Consider the following 17,126-nt stretch of genomic DNA (forward strand, 5'->3'; position numbering starts at 1 on the left):
CGGGGAAGGAATCGTAGACTTCTCGTTTCTCGATGATCACTCGGACGAGAAATACATGGAAATACTTTTTAAGCTTAGATGTACGAAGATCATGAAAGTCGAGTCGGAGGAAGGTTGGTACGAATGGCTTTCTCGAAACTAGGAAAGACAACATGAATGAGGCTCAGTCATTACATGCTAAAGGTGACATCAAAGCATCTCATAAAAAGTTTGTCACTAGGTCGAATGGAAAAAGAATATTCGCTCGGATTGAGAATACAATCTACGGATACAACACAAGCGTTCTCGTTCTCACGTGATAACCATCTCGAAGATATACATATTCGGTTACTCACAAACGACGGGGTTAGAAGATGTTCAAATGGATGATTAACGAATTTCTTTCGGTGCTAGAATCGAAAAGAATCACGGGCATATAGATTTAACAAGGGAAAATATACCTGTGGCAACGGTGGGATCGACGGCTGTCCTTTCTTGCCCCATAGTTAGGACTCTCCCGGTGTTGCCAGACGTTACTGTCTTTGGACAGTTTCGCTTATAGTTCCCGATCTCTCCACAGCTGTAGCAGGTTTGACCAATACTTGCTCTGGATGCTTGACTAGTTGACGGGGTTGGGATTTTGCAGGTTCGTGCGAGGTGACCTTCCTGGCCACAACTTCTACAGAACTTTGCACGACAAGGGCCAGGGATGCGATGGTGGTAGTTACATCGGTCACACCACGGGAGGGTACCGACATATCCGGTAACAGGTACTTGAGATGTGGAATTGACAACAGAAACAGCAGCAGGGGTAGTGGCAGCGTGGACTGCCACTATTTGTTGTTTCCTTGAGGGTTCTGGGGAAGACTAACTCTTCTTCTTCTTTCTCCAAAACTTTCTTTTCTCACCACTCTTTTCTGTTGGCTCGGGAGTGGTGTCTGCTTCTTCTTGGTCATAATTGTGATCGATCAAAGTTTGAGCCAGACACTTGGCGCTGTCATAGGTATCTGGCTTTGCTGCTATAACGTTCCCTTTGGTCGGCTGAGTTAATCCCCAGATGAACCTTTCTACCCTTTTGCTTTCCGGGGTAACCATTCCCGGACAAAGAAGTGCCAAGTCATCAAATCTTGAAGTGTAAGCGGCGATATCGGAACCTTTCATCTTCAGGTTCCATAGCTCATTTTCCAGCTTCTGGATTTCACCCCGAGGGCAATACTCCGCACGTAGTAGTTCCTTCATAACTTCCCATCCCATAGCATTAGCTACAGGTAGAGTCAGGGATTTGACTCGGCTGTTCCACCAAGTCAAGGCCTTATCGGTGAGCGTATAGGCGGCAAATTTCACCTTATCAGGTTCCGAACAGGCGCAAATCTCGAAGATAGATTCGATTTTCTCTAACCACCGAGTTAGAGCAATGACACCCCCTGTGCCATCGAAGAATGTCGGTTTTGCATTCATGAAGTCTTTATAGGAACACTCCTTCCGGTGTCCCTGATTACCTTCTTGGTTTTGGTTTTGGGAACCACCTCCTGAACCATTGGGGTTTAGTTGAGGTAGGAGAGCTGATATCGTGGCAGAAATGGTTGCCTGAAGTGTTTTTAGATCGATTTGAAGAGGAGGTGGTGGCGGCGGAGGGTTGTTGGTGTTCTTTGAGCTGGGTCTCTTTATTGGAGGCATCTTGATCTAAAAAGATCAGGAAAGAGAGGATCATAAGTCCTCTGAATTGAATCAAGAGATATGGATTAGGGAATATCTCATCAATACAGATATAGCACCATATTAAGCGATAAAGCAGGAAAGAGTTATCAAAGCAAATGATTTATCGCTAAGAGAATGATCAAGGAACAACGCGTATATGAGGATTTCTACAAAGGATCGGCTCGAGAAATACTCCCATAGTATTTCATGGTTCGCTACGACGCTGGTTCGATGTTTGTGGTATTAGGGTAAGTTTTAGGCATGCTGCATACCACAGTCACTCCCAAACACATGTTGGCCGTGTCTCGGATGAATATAGTTGGCCAGGCTATATTGATCCTAGACACGACTACATAACTGCCCAGGTTTAACTGCAGCGTACAACACCCATTTACTTATGTTTTGTTTTACTTGTAGTTACGGATTTCGATGGTCGGTATACTTGTATACTTTTAGAAAATACTTATATTCGTATAGTATACTTTTAGTTCAGAGCACTTAGGCCCTTTAATGTTTATAGTCTTATACCATGTAAGCTTTGGTATACCAGTTCACTATAAACAAGGGCTCTGATACCAATCTGTCACACCCCGAAAACCGAAGGCGGAAACATTTTCGGGGTTGACTCCATGTTGAGTATCAAATCCAATGCACATAGTAAAACAGTAAACACAAAACATTACATTACATAATATTGTTTACATCAGTTTGAAAGAAAAGTTATACAAGTGTTTTACATATGTAATATAAACAAAAGTAAGGACGAGTCTTCGGGACGCTCTGTCTTCTCCAGATGGTTGCGGTGTACCTGTCTAACGTTGACCTAAGAATACAAGCGGTTTGAAAATCAGCATAAAGCTGGTGAGTTCATAAGCGGTTTAGTTTTGAAAAGAATGAGTTCCTTTACTTTCTGGAAAAGTTATTGATCAAGAAAATCCCATATTTTCTTATGAAAACGGTTTGGTTATCCTTTGTTACAATTTCGAAAACAGTTGGTTATGTCGTTCCAGGAAAATCCCATAATTTCCTTTTAGTTTTAGTTATTCGTTTGTTACGTTATCACTTTATGTGCTGTTATGCTACCCAGGAAAATCCCATATTTTCCTATGTGTTGAGTTGTCTATTTGTATCTAGATTCGTTACTGATTGTAATGTTATCCCAGGAAAATCCCATATTTTCCTATGTGTTGAGGTTGGTTCTTAGGTCTGATTTCGAAGTACTAGTAATTACCATGCGAGTAGTATTAGTTATGTGTTCTAAACCCTTAGTTATTCTACATTCGGATGACTATAATCTACTAACTTAGTTGTATTTTAGAATATTTGGAATCACACAGAAGCGTACATTACAGTATTTTCGAAGTTATGTTGTTTCCAAATGAGTATATTAGTTGTGTATTCGAAGCTCTGTCGACATTCTGAGGCGGATATATTTGAAACTCAGAAGAGGTCCAGAGGCGTATTTTCGTATTAGATTCGAAACTCTGGTGACACTCAAGGAGTACACTAACTGTATATTCGAAGTCTTAGTGTCAACCAAAGGCGTCATTTCGCATTCGTAGTCGTATTCGCATTCGTAGTCATATTCTTAGTTATATTCGTATTCATAGTCGTATTTGTAATCGTATTCGTATTCGTATTCGTATTCGTATTTGTATTCGTATTCGTTGATCTTAAATATGATTAGTATGATTTCTTATTCAAAAAGAATGTAGTTATAACTCTTTTTAAAAGAAATCTATGTTTAACCTGCAATTCGAAACGTCAGTTACCACAAATCTTTGGAAATCAAGACATTTAGTAAGTATAACCATTGAGTTGAAAATCAGTTTAAGTACAAAATACACTTGTACTTTTTTCTTGTATTCCCCCCCCCCCTCTGAAAACATTGAAAAACCATTGAAAACATGGAAAAGGGTAGGGGTATGAACTCACCGGTTGAGAAACGCGTCGGTTTGGATCCTAAACGTCAGTTCGGGGTTCGTAAACGCACAAGGTTCCTATGGATTATGAAATGATACATATTTGTATTTAATTAGGACATGATTAATTTTTTTGATAAGAACATACACTTCTAGTTGCGGAAACACCCCATTTCGAGTGTTTGGAAGGACCCGGGTGGCGTTTAAGGACTTGTATGGTTTGGATATTGAATTGGAACTTCAAGAGTAAACTCCTTAGGGAGTTTACGGCCCTAAACACCACACCCACATGAGTTCACGGCCGTGAACTCATAAGTGGTGTTTTTGGATGTTAAATGGCTTCATAACACTCAGGAACAATTGCTAGACTTGGGTTTTTGGCTTTGAAATGGATTAAAACTCACAAAGGGACCATTTTTTGGAGTTTACGGCTGTAAACATGGAGTTTACGGCCGTAAACCACCCCCCCCCCGCACACAAGATCCTTGATGTTTTGGTCCTAACTCAATCACATGTGATTCTAAAAATTCCTACAAGCCTTAAAATGATTTTTGGGCACAATATGGCATGTTTATAGGAGTTTACGGCCATGGAACACCTTCTATGGCCGTAAACTCTCAAATGAAGAGTTTTGATGTGTTTAAGGTCCTTAAATTATTTTTGGTTGGTTCTATGATTTATTCCAAGGCTTTTGGTGGTGTTGGATGGCTTTCTAACACCTTAAAAGTGAGTTTACACCCATGTTTGAGGATTTTACGGCTCAAGCACATGCCTTGGCCGTAAAATCATACAAACCCCTCAAAATTCATGTTTGAAGTGTTCTAGGTCCATAACCAATATTCTAAAAGTCGTATCTAAATCTTGTTTGATCCATGGAAGGGTTTAAGGGCTTAAAACCCTTATAATTTAGTGTTTACGGCCTAGACACCTTCCTGGGCCGTAAACTCATAAACAAGGCTCTAAGTTATGTTTCAAGGCATTCTAAACCCATTCCATAAAGTCATCTAGCCATATCTAAGGTCTAATTGTGTTTTGGAAGGGTTTTGTTGCTCAAAAACCCCCCTTTATATGATTTTACGGCCTAGGATAGTTCTAGGGCCGTAAACTCATGGTAATGGTCCTAATCCATAGATTATACTCCAATTTGAAGGCTAAAGAGGTTGCATAACAAGCTAGGGAAGGTACCTTGGTGATTAGAAGCCTTAAACTTGAGATTTGGACCCTTAAACTTGGATTTAGGAGAGAGGTTGGTGTGAAAGTTGTAAAATGGAGCAAAAGCTTCAAAATGAAGACTTGGATCACTTTAAATAGTGTCCAAGTTCGGGACACGGTAGAATTCTACCCGATACCGGCGTTAGACGGGGCTTTTGGTCGCACCCGGGCAATTTGCCGTAACCCGATATGGTTGATTCTAGAAATGTTCCGATCATTAATATGAGACGTTAGAATGAGTTCTAAGGGTATTAAGACACTTATTAAGTCATAAAATAAAATATACATTAATGACTTAATAAAATGTTGGAATCGGAAACGAAATCGGGAACGACGATTAGATGATCGGAACGAGTCGCGAGTAGGGTTACATTTAGGGATATGAATTTCAGGTTGTTACAGTTGCCCCTCCCTAACTTAAACTACCTGAAAACCCTGCCGACGAATCACACATCTGATACATTCGCACTGGCGAATAGAGACCGACGAATGCTACGGGCCACCCCGTAGTCTTACTATACTCGCTCTGCCAAGTAGTGAATGCTACGTGCCACCCCATAGTCTTACACCACTTATGCGCTACCAGCCAACTAACGCTATGGGCCACCCTGCAGTCTCACCATGCTTCTACGTCATCGACAGACTAACGCTACGGGCCACCCCGCAGTCTTACTATACTAATGCTACGGGCCACACCGCATTCTAACTATACTCACATACGATTGCTACGGGCCACACCGCAGTCGCACCACACTTCTACACTATCTGCCGACTGATGCTACGGGCCACCCCGCAATCTTACTATACTAATTCTACGGGCCATACCGGAGCCTAACTATACTCTTATACGATTGCTACGGGCCACACCGCAGCCGCACCACACTTCTATGCTATTTGTCGACTAATGCTACGAGCCACCCCGTAGTCTTACCACACTCCTCTTAGTATCTGACCACTAGTGAATGCTATGGCTATCCGGTAGTCTGACAAGACCTTCTGAAGAGGCCTTAAGATCAATTAATTTATCAAACAATTATAGAAAATAAGAACAAGAGGATTTCACGAAGAAAAGATTTCACTAAGAAAAATAATCTCACGAAGAGATTATTGTGTGCACAAAGCAGCAACTAGGGTTTGTGAAAGGCGTAACCATTCACAAACCTATACAAAAGATTATATACAGCTATTCTAGACAATCCCTACAAATCAGGGATACGCTAGCTAACTAATTAAGCTAACTATGGAAACAGGATAAATACAAGATTTGTTACATTGCACTGAATAAACTAAACTATTACAAACTGAGCTGCTGACACGCTGATGCTGATACTGAACTATGCGCTGATACTGAGTCTGTTTTAAACATTATCATATTTCAAGGTTTGACCTTACACCTTCCACACCGACTGGCTGCTAGTGGATGCTACGACTAACCCATAGTCGAGCATAGAAGCATAATCTAGTACCCCCAAGATGTACTCATGTCCTATTTGAAACTCCCAACCGATTCTTCTGCAATCTGCTATCGGACATCCCGATAATGCGATCTCACAATTGGCAAGTTTTCCGAACTTCCAATTCACACTGTCCTCAATTCATACAGCCGCCTGGGTCGTCTCTCTTCCTGACAGGAGAGCGAAACTTATCCTAGGTGACCTACTAATTGCTGACCTACTAATTGCTGATCTGAAGTCTTGGGTCTCTTCCCGGGACCCTCCAAAGTATACATCTGATCCGACCTCCTCTTCGCAATGTGCTCCAAATCAATCTCCCTTTCCCGTGCCCTGGCAATCATAGAGTCCAGGGTCGGGCATGCCAAGAAGCTGACATGATCCCGAATATCAGCTCTCAACATGTCATGATAGCGGGTCCTCTACATCTCATCATCCCCTGCATACTGAGTCACCAATAAGGCCCTCTCCCGAAACTTGGCGGTAACCTCTGCCACCGACTCCGTCGTTTGTCTCATGTCTAGGAACTCCCTGGCCAGCTGTTGAAGCTCCATCGCCGGCGCAAACTACGCCCTAAACCTGGTCACAAAGTCGGACCAAGTCATAGCCTCAATGGCTGAGGCTCCCAAGGAATCACCAACTGACTCCCACCAGTCTCTAGCTCTGTCCCTCAAGCATCCTGCAGCAAATCGAACCTTCGAACCCTTTGGACAGAAGCTCGTCAACTATGCAGACTCAATGTCTGCAATCCATCTCCTGGAAACAATGGGGTCCTTCACCCCGTGGAAGTCTGGCGCGCCACACCCTCAGAAGCCCTTGAAGGACAATGTACGCGATTCTGACAGGCAGGATGCCATATCACTTCAGAACGCACTGAGACGATCCTCCATCAGCTCAATAATCCTTTCCTTGATCGACCCAAAAATGACCGGGGTCGACTCAAGGATACCTCTCGTGATCTCAGACGCGATGAACTCGCGTAGCCCGTCATCAACCTGCTCGAATCCTACCCCCAAGCCTAATCCTAGTCCTGACCCAGACCCTGATCCTCTTACTCGATGTCGAGTGGTCACCATACTAAGAATAAACACATAAATGTCAGGATCATACATACTCCCTGGAGGTCTCACACACCATCCGAGTTTCCTGGTTCCATCTCGGCCCTCCTTGACTCGAGTACGGATCCTCTGCTTCCAGTAGTACGGGCCCATACTACCTTCCATATCTATCCGTACTTTCCTTAAGGGTTGCTTCAACTTCACCAAGTCCCCTTGCCGATACCCTTTTCCACTAATCTCGTCCTAGGCTTTCCTAGGGTAATCATCAACCCACCCTCCGCCATCAGCTGCATAAGAAGTCCCTGCTATCTTCCCCTAACTAGCTCATGAATACTATTACATATTACTAAGACTAGATAATTCTTCAAATAAGAGATTCTACCCTACAACGGTTGGACTCAGACAAGAGTTGCGCAATAGAGTTAGACCTAACCTTCTGAAATTATTTAATCCTCACAATATGTAATGTAACATATTCACTTACTAGATATTTAAGATAACTATAACTCCTAAAAGCACAAAGCAAGCAGCATTCGGGCATTGGGTACACATAATCAAGCGTATACTTCTCTGGCTATCATAGTGGCTAATCTGTACTAGCATGCTGTTCTAAGCTCATACTATCAGGCATAACCTAATCAGGCTATCCTATTACTATCTACCCGATACTAGCATGCAATTCATATAATCATATCATGTCACATATCAAACATGTATTGGTATTTTGGGAACCACTTACTTGAGCTCGGTCGATTGCACGCATCACACACCTTGTTCTTTTCAAAGTTCTTTTTATCTTTTCAATTACTTTTCAAGTTCCTTTTGAAAATTTTCATATCAAGCCCTCAGTTTGAGTCCAGACACACCCGAGAGTGTGCCCCAACCTCTCAAACCAAGGCTTTGATATCAACTTGTAACATCCCAAAATTCAAGGCCAAAAATTTCCTTTTGAAATGAATTATTATAAAACCAATAGTATAAGAAAACATCCATAATGGCATATCATGCCAAAACCAGTACGTTAATAATCAAAACCTGTCATCTTAAAATCATATTAGAGTATAATCCCAAAGATCTCCTGTGCGGAAAACATAGTGTGATGCGCTGCAATAGAGCCGACTCCTTTCTTTTGAAAACGAAGTGCCTGAAACCAAAACTGAAAACCGTAAGCACGAAGCTTAGTGAGTTCCCTAGATACCACATACCATACATATCAACTGATCCATACATACCATACATAACCAAGAGTCATACATAACCAACATATCCATAATCAAGTAAGGTGCTATGTGCCAAACATAGTCTTGCTGTTATGCCACGGGCCACACGTGGTCTTCCTGGTCAAGCCTGGGGCCACTCCTTGGGTCTTACAGACAGGTGCCAAGGGCCACCCGTTGGTCTTCCATGCAAGCATCACGAAGACAACTATACATACTACTCTACTAGGCTACTCCACATATAGTGTGCCAGGAGCCACCTCCTGGTCTTTCATACGTAATAGTATACAGTGCCCTAGGAGCCGCCTCCTGGTCTTTCATACATAATAGCGTACAGTGTGCCAGGAGCCACCTACTGGTCTTTCATTCATGTTGCCTAGGGCTAACCCTCGGTTCTTCCTACCCGACATAATAACATATTGTGCGCCAGGAGCCGTCTCCTGGTCTTTCATGCATAACGCCCAGGGCTAACCCCGGGTCTTCCTACCTTACATAATAACATACCGAGTGCCAGGGGCCTCCTCCTGGTCTTCCATGCACAATGCCTATGGCTAACCCTTGGTTCTTCCTACCATACATAAACTAAATGGGCCGGCATTGTGGCCATAGACCCATACAAAAAGTGAGGAGACTCACCTCGCACTGCTGAAAACTCGCTGAACACCTCTGACTGCTAACCGGAAACTTCTGAACCGCCGACCCTTCGGCTTGCCGAACTATCAATAACCAAAATAACACTCAGATCACAATAATCCAAAAGTCAATCTTGGTCAAACTTGGTCAAAGTCAATGGTCAAAGTTAACATCCAGTTGACCTGAATCGCCGAGTTGGCCTACAAACTCTTCAAGTCCATACTCCTCCAATCCCAAAACAGCCCTTGACTCAACTCGTCGAGTTTGGCGAGAACTTGACGGGTTCTCCTTCAACCATACTATCGGAACCACTTCTAACCGACTCGCCGAGTTCATCATTGAACTCGTCGAGTTCATCATCCACATGTGAATGTGTCTAGCCTGTTACTCGCCGAGTTGTAGGAACAACTCGTCGAGTCCATATTCATAACTAAGGAGATTGCATTAGACTCGTCGAGTTCTTCCTTGAACTCGTCGAGTAAGGTGAACTTCATGACCATTATGGAATCAGACTGGTTGAGTCCCTTTCTAATCTCAACTTATACCCTTAACAGAAGGGTTTGGGGGCAAGAACTAGCCTGACTCGCCGAGTCTCTCTATGTCCAACACTATCCAGACGATTTTAGACAAGCTCGAGGCATCCAAGACCCAGATCTAGCCTCCTAGGCTCGGAATATCACACAAAGTTGCTACCTTTGCACCCTTACATGGCCATTTTTTTCTCAAAAGGCCATAATAACCACTTAATCTTTGCATGGGGAGGTTTGATGGCATAAAGCTCCCACCTTTATGCCTTTACTCCACTAAACACCCCTAGATCTAAAAGGATCTAGCTTGGGGACGTCCAAATCTGTAACGCCCGCAGATCCGGGCTAGTCAATTTAGAGGCAATAAGTGTCGAAAATGACTTTTGCGCTATTATTATGAGTTATATAGTGTTGTTTAACGCTTATATAATAATAATAATAATAATAATAATAATAATAATAATAATAATAATAATAATAATAATAATAATAATAATAATAATAATAGCTAGACTATTAAATTAGTCTCGTTGAATTTTGAACTAAACCTTAGTGGTAATGATAGTAGGTTTTGTCGAGGGAAATTGTTTTAATAGTAACGAAGTGCTGCCCGAGTACCGAGTCACCACCTTTCCAGGTGAGTGCATAGTCCCTTTCATGAACATGATTTTAATACAAGTATTGATTGAAGTATTAATTATATGTTTATGTGCGAGTTAATTGATGTTGCCTGAAATACGTGTTAAAGAACATACCTGATTATATATGATGATTTAGGATAAAGAGTAGACCTAAATTAATTATGAGGAATATTGGGTAGTATTTTCTTACGAGTACAAGTGAGTTATACTCAGAGAATAGAACTTTAGTATATGTCATTTATCCGGGAGCATTGATTAGACACAATCATTGTCCCTAGTCTGAGAGTATGGATTGGACATAGTCAACTGTCACTAATTCGGGGGTATGGATTAAGACATAGCCAGTTGTCCTTAGTCCGGGAGTATGGATTAAGACATAGTCATTCGTCCCTAGTCCGAGAGAATGGATTAGGCATAATCATTCGTCATTAATCCGAGAGTATGGATTAGTCATTCGTCCCTAGTCCGAGAGTATGGATTAGGCATAACCATTCATCATTAATCTGAGAGTATGGATTAGGTAAAGCCGTTCATTTCTGATCCAGGAGTATGGATTAGGTAAAACGGTTAATCTTAGGTTTGAGAGTATGGATAGTCTCGTTGTGAGGATCGACGGGGTGGGATAAGAGTTGCTTATACATATATGGTGAAATTGTATGTTTTGTGACTTCTAAATTATATATATGATATAACATTGTGGGATTGAAATCCCTATGTACTCACCAGGTTTCCCAACTTGACCCACTCAGTTTATTTATATCACAGGTGTTGACATGAAGTCACATTACTCTGAGAGATTAAGGAGATATAAATCACTAGTGATAACGAATGTAAGTTCTGTTTATGCTTATGTTTCTGTATTGACGATTACATCCCTAATGTTTTAAAAGGATTAAAAATACTTTTCTTCGGAAATGCTTTGATAATGTAATTATCATGTTTTTCTGGGAACAAATTCCGCAATGTTTTTCTTAAAAAGAGATACTCTGATTTTCATAAAGCATAAACAAAATCGGTTTTTTCTGGCCGTGAAAATGGGGATGTCACAGTTGGTATCAGAGCATTACTTTAAGCGAACTAGGAATATGGATTTATTTCTAGAATTAAACTTAGAATGCTAAGCAATGATTGTGAGGAGTGTCTTAGGTAATACACCTGAATAGACACAAGCACTAGCTTATTTAGGGAAAATGCCTAACATGCTTTTATGTGCTAAATGCTTGTGCCTGATATACTATTATTTGTTTGGATCTATGGTCTATTGCAGATCGGATCTGAAAACCTTATGTGTTTAGGATTCTAAGCGTTTAACTACGATATTAGAACTAGCATATAAGAGTGATAAGGATGATTTAAACGTCAATCCTAAATAAAGATCTAGATTCACCTTATTCGGTGTATAGATCAAGATGGCAAGGAACCGTAGCGGAAATGTGAATACAAATAGGAACCGAGATCAGCCCCCAGTGATTGAGCAAATACCTATTGTAGTAACCGCTCCTGAGCCAATCACGATGGTCGGAGTTCAAGCGTTAATCTAAATGATGTTGGATCTTCAAATGGAGGAAACAAGGCGTTTACTTCAACAAACTCGAGAGGAACTTACGATGCTTATTGAACAGCCCGAGCTGAATGACAGGCAGTCTGAGGAAGGGAACGACAGCAGGACTGTTGGTCAAGCTGATCCAACGGTGATTAGGATGAACAATCAAGATGAAGGAGTAGAGAGGAATGGATGCAAGTACAAAGATTTTCTAACTTGCAAGCCATCGACTTTCACTGGAAAGGAAGATCCAATCAGAGTCATGGATTGGATCTCAGAAATGGAGTTAGCCTTTATGACATGCAGTTGGAGAGACAAGCTACAAACCACGTTTGCAGTGTGTCGGTTTCGAGGAGTTGCATACCTTAGGGAAGACTCTAAGCCCCAATGAGCCCCTGCAACTGACATGGGCAAAATTTTTGGTGCAATTCAAAAGAAAGTACTGCTCATCCCAAAACCTGCTCGAGCTAGAGAACCAATTCCTAACTTTGAAGAAAGGAAGCATATCCATCGATGAATACACCAACAACTTCATGGACAAAATGGAGTTTGCTTTGCGCCTTGTCCCAGATGAGCTGACAAAAGTTGACAAGTACGCAAAGGGACTACCCTGGGAGTATGCGGTGCCAGTACGTCAAGCACCTACTCTGGAGGCAGCTATCTAGGCTGCCAAGTCTGTTGAAGATATGATCAAGGGAAGAACCGCCAGCAAGATGTAGGTTGGCGAGAAGAGAAAGTTTGAAGGATCTTCAAGGTCCGACGAGAAGAGAAAATTCTCGAAGTCTAGTTCAAAGAAGTTCGAAGAAGGAACGCAATGGTGTGACAAGTGCAAAAAGAAGCACATCGGGAAATGCTCTAAAGAGATGACCTGCTTTAAATGGGGGAAGATTGATCATTACGCTAGCGAATGCACAACCAAGAGAGAAGTCTGCTTTAAGTATGGTGAAGAGGGACACTTCAAGCAAGACTGCCCAAAGAGAGAGGGGGATACAAAGCCAAATGTGCCGCCAAAGCCAAAGGCGAGAGCATTTCAAATGATCCTTGACGAAGCAGATGACAATGCGAGGATTCAGGAGTAAAGGCTTGACATCCAAAGATCGAGTTATGAAGTAGTCGTGTAGATAGTACCACGTGATGTAGCCTGTTAGAGGCATAGTCTAGGGTGAACTTGAACATATATGTAATCATTTCAAGGAATAATATAAAACCTTCGTTTTGATATTTGATGTGTTAAGTTGTTATGTGATTTTCTTGTATGGTTACCTGGAAAACTGCGGGACAATACTTGGGACGAGTACGAGTAGGTGCGAATGGTAGTAGAGGCCTATACTACCGAAAGCACATGACTCGCACTTGGATCAGGGAAGGTCACAAGGTTACCAAGAAACTAGTAATTGATACCGTTTTATTCAAGAATGTCGTTACCATCGTTTCGGTAATGACTAGGGAGATTATTGTTATTCCAAACCTAGTGATCATTTCGAATTGAGTCTGACTAAGACGAGTATGTTACATGGTTCAGAGAACCAAGTCTGATGTAGCACCTGACTCAAGCCGGAAGAATTAATTAAAGCGATCAGTAGAGGTATCGCGATAGTTGCTTGTAGCTACGAATGCTACCTTTTAAAATGTAATTATATCACATTAGAACATGAAGGAAGGTATAGTCTGTTCTGGAATTTAACTATAAGATACCTGAGTCTAAAAGTACATCACATGATGGTAGGTCATAATTTGGAGTCTATCTAAGATAGAGAGTAGGTGCACGATCGAGTACTGCTTGCAGTCAATAAGTCTAAGAGATAGACTTGAAGGAATATATAAGTTATAATTATTACCTAGGATGAAGAGATGACGTATTGAGTCATTATACGAGCCTTGTTTCGTTGATGATTCCGGGACGTAATCATCCTATGGGGATATAATTGTGATGCCCGCAGATCCGAGCTAGTCAATTTAGAGGCGATAAGTGTCGAAAATGACTTTTCGGCAAAAGATTATCTAGAATAAATAATCTTAACCAAGTTGTAGTATATTTTACAAGGTTTCCGTACATATACAGAACGCCGAAATCTGAGTTATAACGAAGAAGTTATGACCCGTCGAAGTTTCGCGACGGAAACAGCACGACACCGGGAAGCATAAATAGTAAATTTATGATGGAGCAATATTCAACCTTAGCGATCTAAACGAAAGTCGTAGAATTTGTTAAACCAAGAGCGTCCATAAAAAGAATGCCTAAATCTGACTTCGTATGAGGAAGATATGATTTTTCGAAGTTTCGGCTTAGTAGTGTACAACCCGAAATCCGAATATTAGAACGAACGGTTTTTTGCCAACACAACCTAAATGAGAATCGAAGATCTAGTTAAAAGTAGCGTAACGATAAAAAGATGGACGAAAAAGGACGTCGAATGGAGAAGTTATGAGATTTTAACGGACCAATCTTGTCTCGGCCTATTAAAAATATAACTTTTATAATAAAGTCAAAACTAGCCGACGGAGTCTAAACAAAAGTTGTAGAGTACGTTCCCGCCTACGCGTGGATATAAAGAACGTCGAAAACGGAGCTCGTATGAGGAAAATACGGATTTTTGAAGTTGGAACTCGAATTTACGAAGCTGGTGCGAGGATGATGACGTGGTTGAATCACAGTCGTCTAATGTTGATCACAGGGCTCGCTTTGGATCATGACACCTGGCCTTCGGTACGCCCAGCGTCCGAGCTCGGGTATGCGTCGCGTACAGCTGCCCTCAGCGGTTCCGAGACGTCCACGATGAGCCTCCCCCTTCGCGACATGTGTTGTACGACCAAGGTTACACCCTGCGTCCGAGGATCTGTACGCCCAACGTACGTCCGAGGACCAGCCTATAAAAGGGCTGCGAGGACTGCCATATTTTCTCACAAATTCACCCCAACTTTCTCTCTCTACTTTCTCTCACTACCCCCTAACCCCCTCCTAAGCCTAGGTAAACCCCCTAGCACCCGAAGGAAGCCCCGAGGCTCCCGGAGTCCAGAGAAAAAGGGTCTTTCGGTTCAAAAACGTTGCTCCAAGCGAAGCCCAGGTTTTCTTTAAAATCTGTTGTAAGTGAGCTACGCTTACGCAATTTTTAATATAGCTTCTAATTAATTATAGTAACATTATTAGGACCTTAAAATAATTATTTGGGCTATTATTATGAGTTATATAGTGTTGTTTAACGCTTATATAATAATAAAAATAGCTAGACTATTAAATTAGTCTCGGTGAATATTGAACTAAACCCTAGTGGTAATGATACTAGGTTTTGTCGAGGGAAATTGTTTTAAGAGTAACGAAGTGCTGCCCGGGTACCGAGTCACCACCTTTCCAGGTGAGTGCATAGTCCATTTCATGAACATGATTTTAATATAAGTATTGATTGAAGTATTAATTATATGTTTATGTGCGAGTTAATTGATGTTGCCTGAAATACGTGTTAAAGAACATACCTGATTATATATGATGATTTAGGATAAAGAGTAGACCTAAATTAATTATGAGGAATATTGGGTAGTATTTTCTTACGAGTACAAGTGAGTTATATTCAGAGAATAGAACTTTAGTATATGTCATTTATCCGGGAGCATTGATTAGACACAATCATTGTCCCTAGTTTGAGAGTATGGATTGGACATAGTCAACTGTCACTAATTCGGGGGTATGGATTAAGACATAGCCAGTTGTCCTTAGTCCGGGAGTATGGATTAAGACATAGTCATTCGTCCCTAGTCCGAGAGAATGGATTAGGCATAATCATTCGTCATTAATCCGAGAGTATGGATTAGTCATTCGTCCCTAGTCCGAGAGTATGGATTAGGCATAACCATTCATCATTAATCTGAGACTATGGATTAGATAAAGCCGTTCATTTCTGATCTGGGAGTATGGATTAGGTAAAACGGTTAATATTAGGTTTGAGAGTATGGATAGTCTCGTTGTGAGGATCGACGGGGTGGGATAAGAGTTGCTTATACATATATGGTGAAATTGTATGTTTTGTGACTTCTAAATTATATATATGATATAACATTGTGGGATTGAAATCCCTATGTACTCACCAGGTTTCCCAACCTGACCCACTCAGTTTATTTATATCACAGATGTTGACATGAAGTCACATTACATTGAGAGATTAAGGAGATATAAATCACTAGTGATAAGGAATGTAAGTTCTGTTTATGCTTATGTTTTTGTTTTGACGATGACAAAACAAATGTTTTAAAAAGGATTAAAAATACTTTTATTCGTAAATGTTTTGATAATGTAATTATCATGTTTTTCTGGGTACAAATTCCGCAACGTTTTCCTTAAAAAGAGATATTCTGATTTTTATAAAGCATAAACAAAATCGGTCTTTTCTGGCCGTGAAAATGGGGATGTCACAAAATCCCACAAGGCATCATTCTTGGTCCATAAACTCCATAAAAAAGGGACATAAAGAGATCTATCCAACTAGAAGTCAAGGGAGGGACTTGATTACCAAAATGAGCAGCAAATGGAGTGAATCTTCTGGATCTACTGCTTCCTCCTTGACCTTCCAACCTTCTTCTTGTTCTTCCAAGCTTCAAAATGCTTCAAGACTCACAAATTGGTTCACAAACTCAAGGGAGGCTCTAGGGTTTCGTTCTGAACTTGAGAGAGTATCAAGGGGGCTGAAGAAGGGTTGTAATGTTCTTTAAATAGGGTATAAGTCCCGCATTTAGGGTTTTTTTCAAAACCTGGCCAACTCGCCGAGTCAGTCTTCTGAATCGTCGAGTAGTATCTCGTGACCAAATTCACGCTCCTAGTCGTCGAGTCACCAATCTACTCGACGAGTCACTTCCTCATCTTGAGGTTTTCTTTCCTTTCTAGGTCTTCTGAATTCAGGGTGTTACAAGAGGTTTCCCAAAGAAGAGATGATCGAAAATCATAGCCTAATGGGTCCATTTATACTTGTTAGGTAACCAGGATAAACCCTAATTTGAATTTGAAATAATATTAATTTAAACCAAATCAAGTAGTTATCCTCATGAATACTTGAAGGCTTCGATAAGCTCCCCATGGAGCCTACAAAACCGTCCAAGCAAGGAATGTTCTAGAATCCTTCATTTGCTCAATTAGTAAGCAAATACAGATCAACCCTTGTACTTCTAATTAATTCCAACTGGCCCAAAGTTAATTCAAAATTGGTATTGATAAATTCTAAATCAATTTAATCAATTTCTAATTAATTTACTAAGCATA

The sequence above is a fragment of the Lactuca serriola genome, chromosome 4, assembly GCF_051521515.1.
Source record: "Lactuca serriola cultivar US96UC23 chromosome 4, Lser_US96UC23_V15, whole genome shotgun sequence".
Classification (NCBI taxonomy): Eukaryota; Viridiplantae; Streptophyta; class Magnoliopsida; order Asterales; family Asteraceae; genus Lactuca; species Lactuca serriola.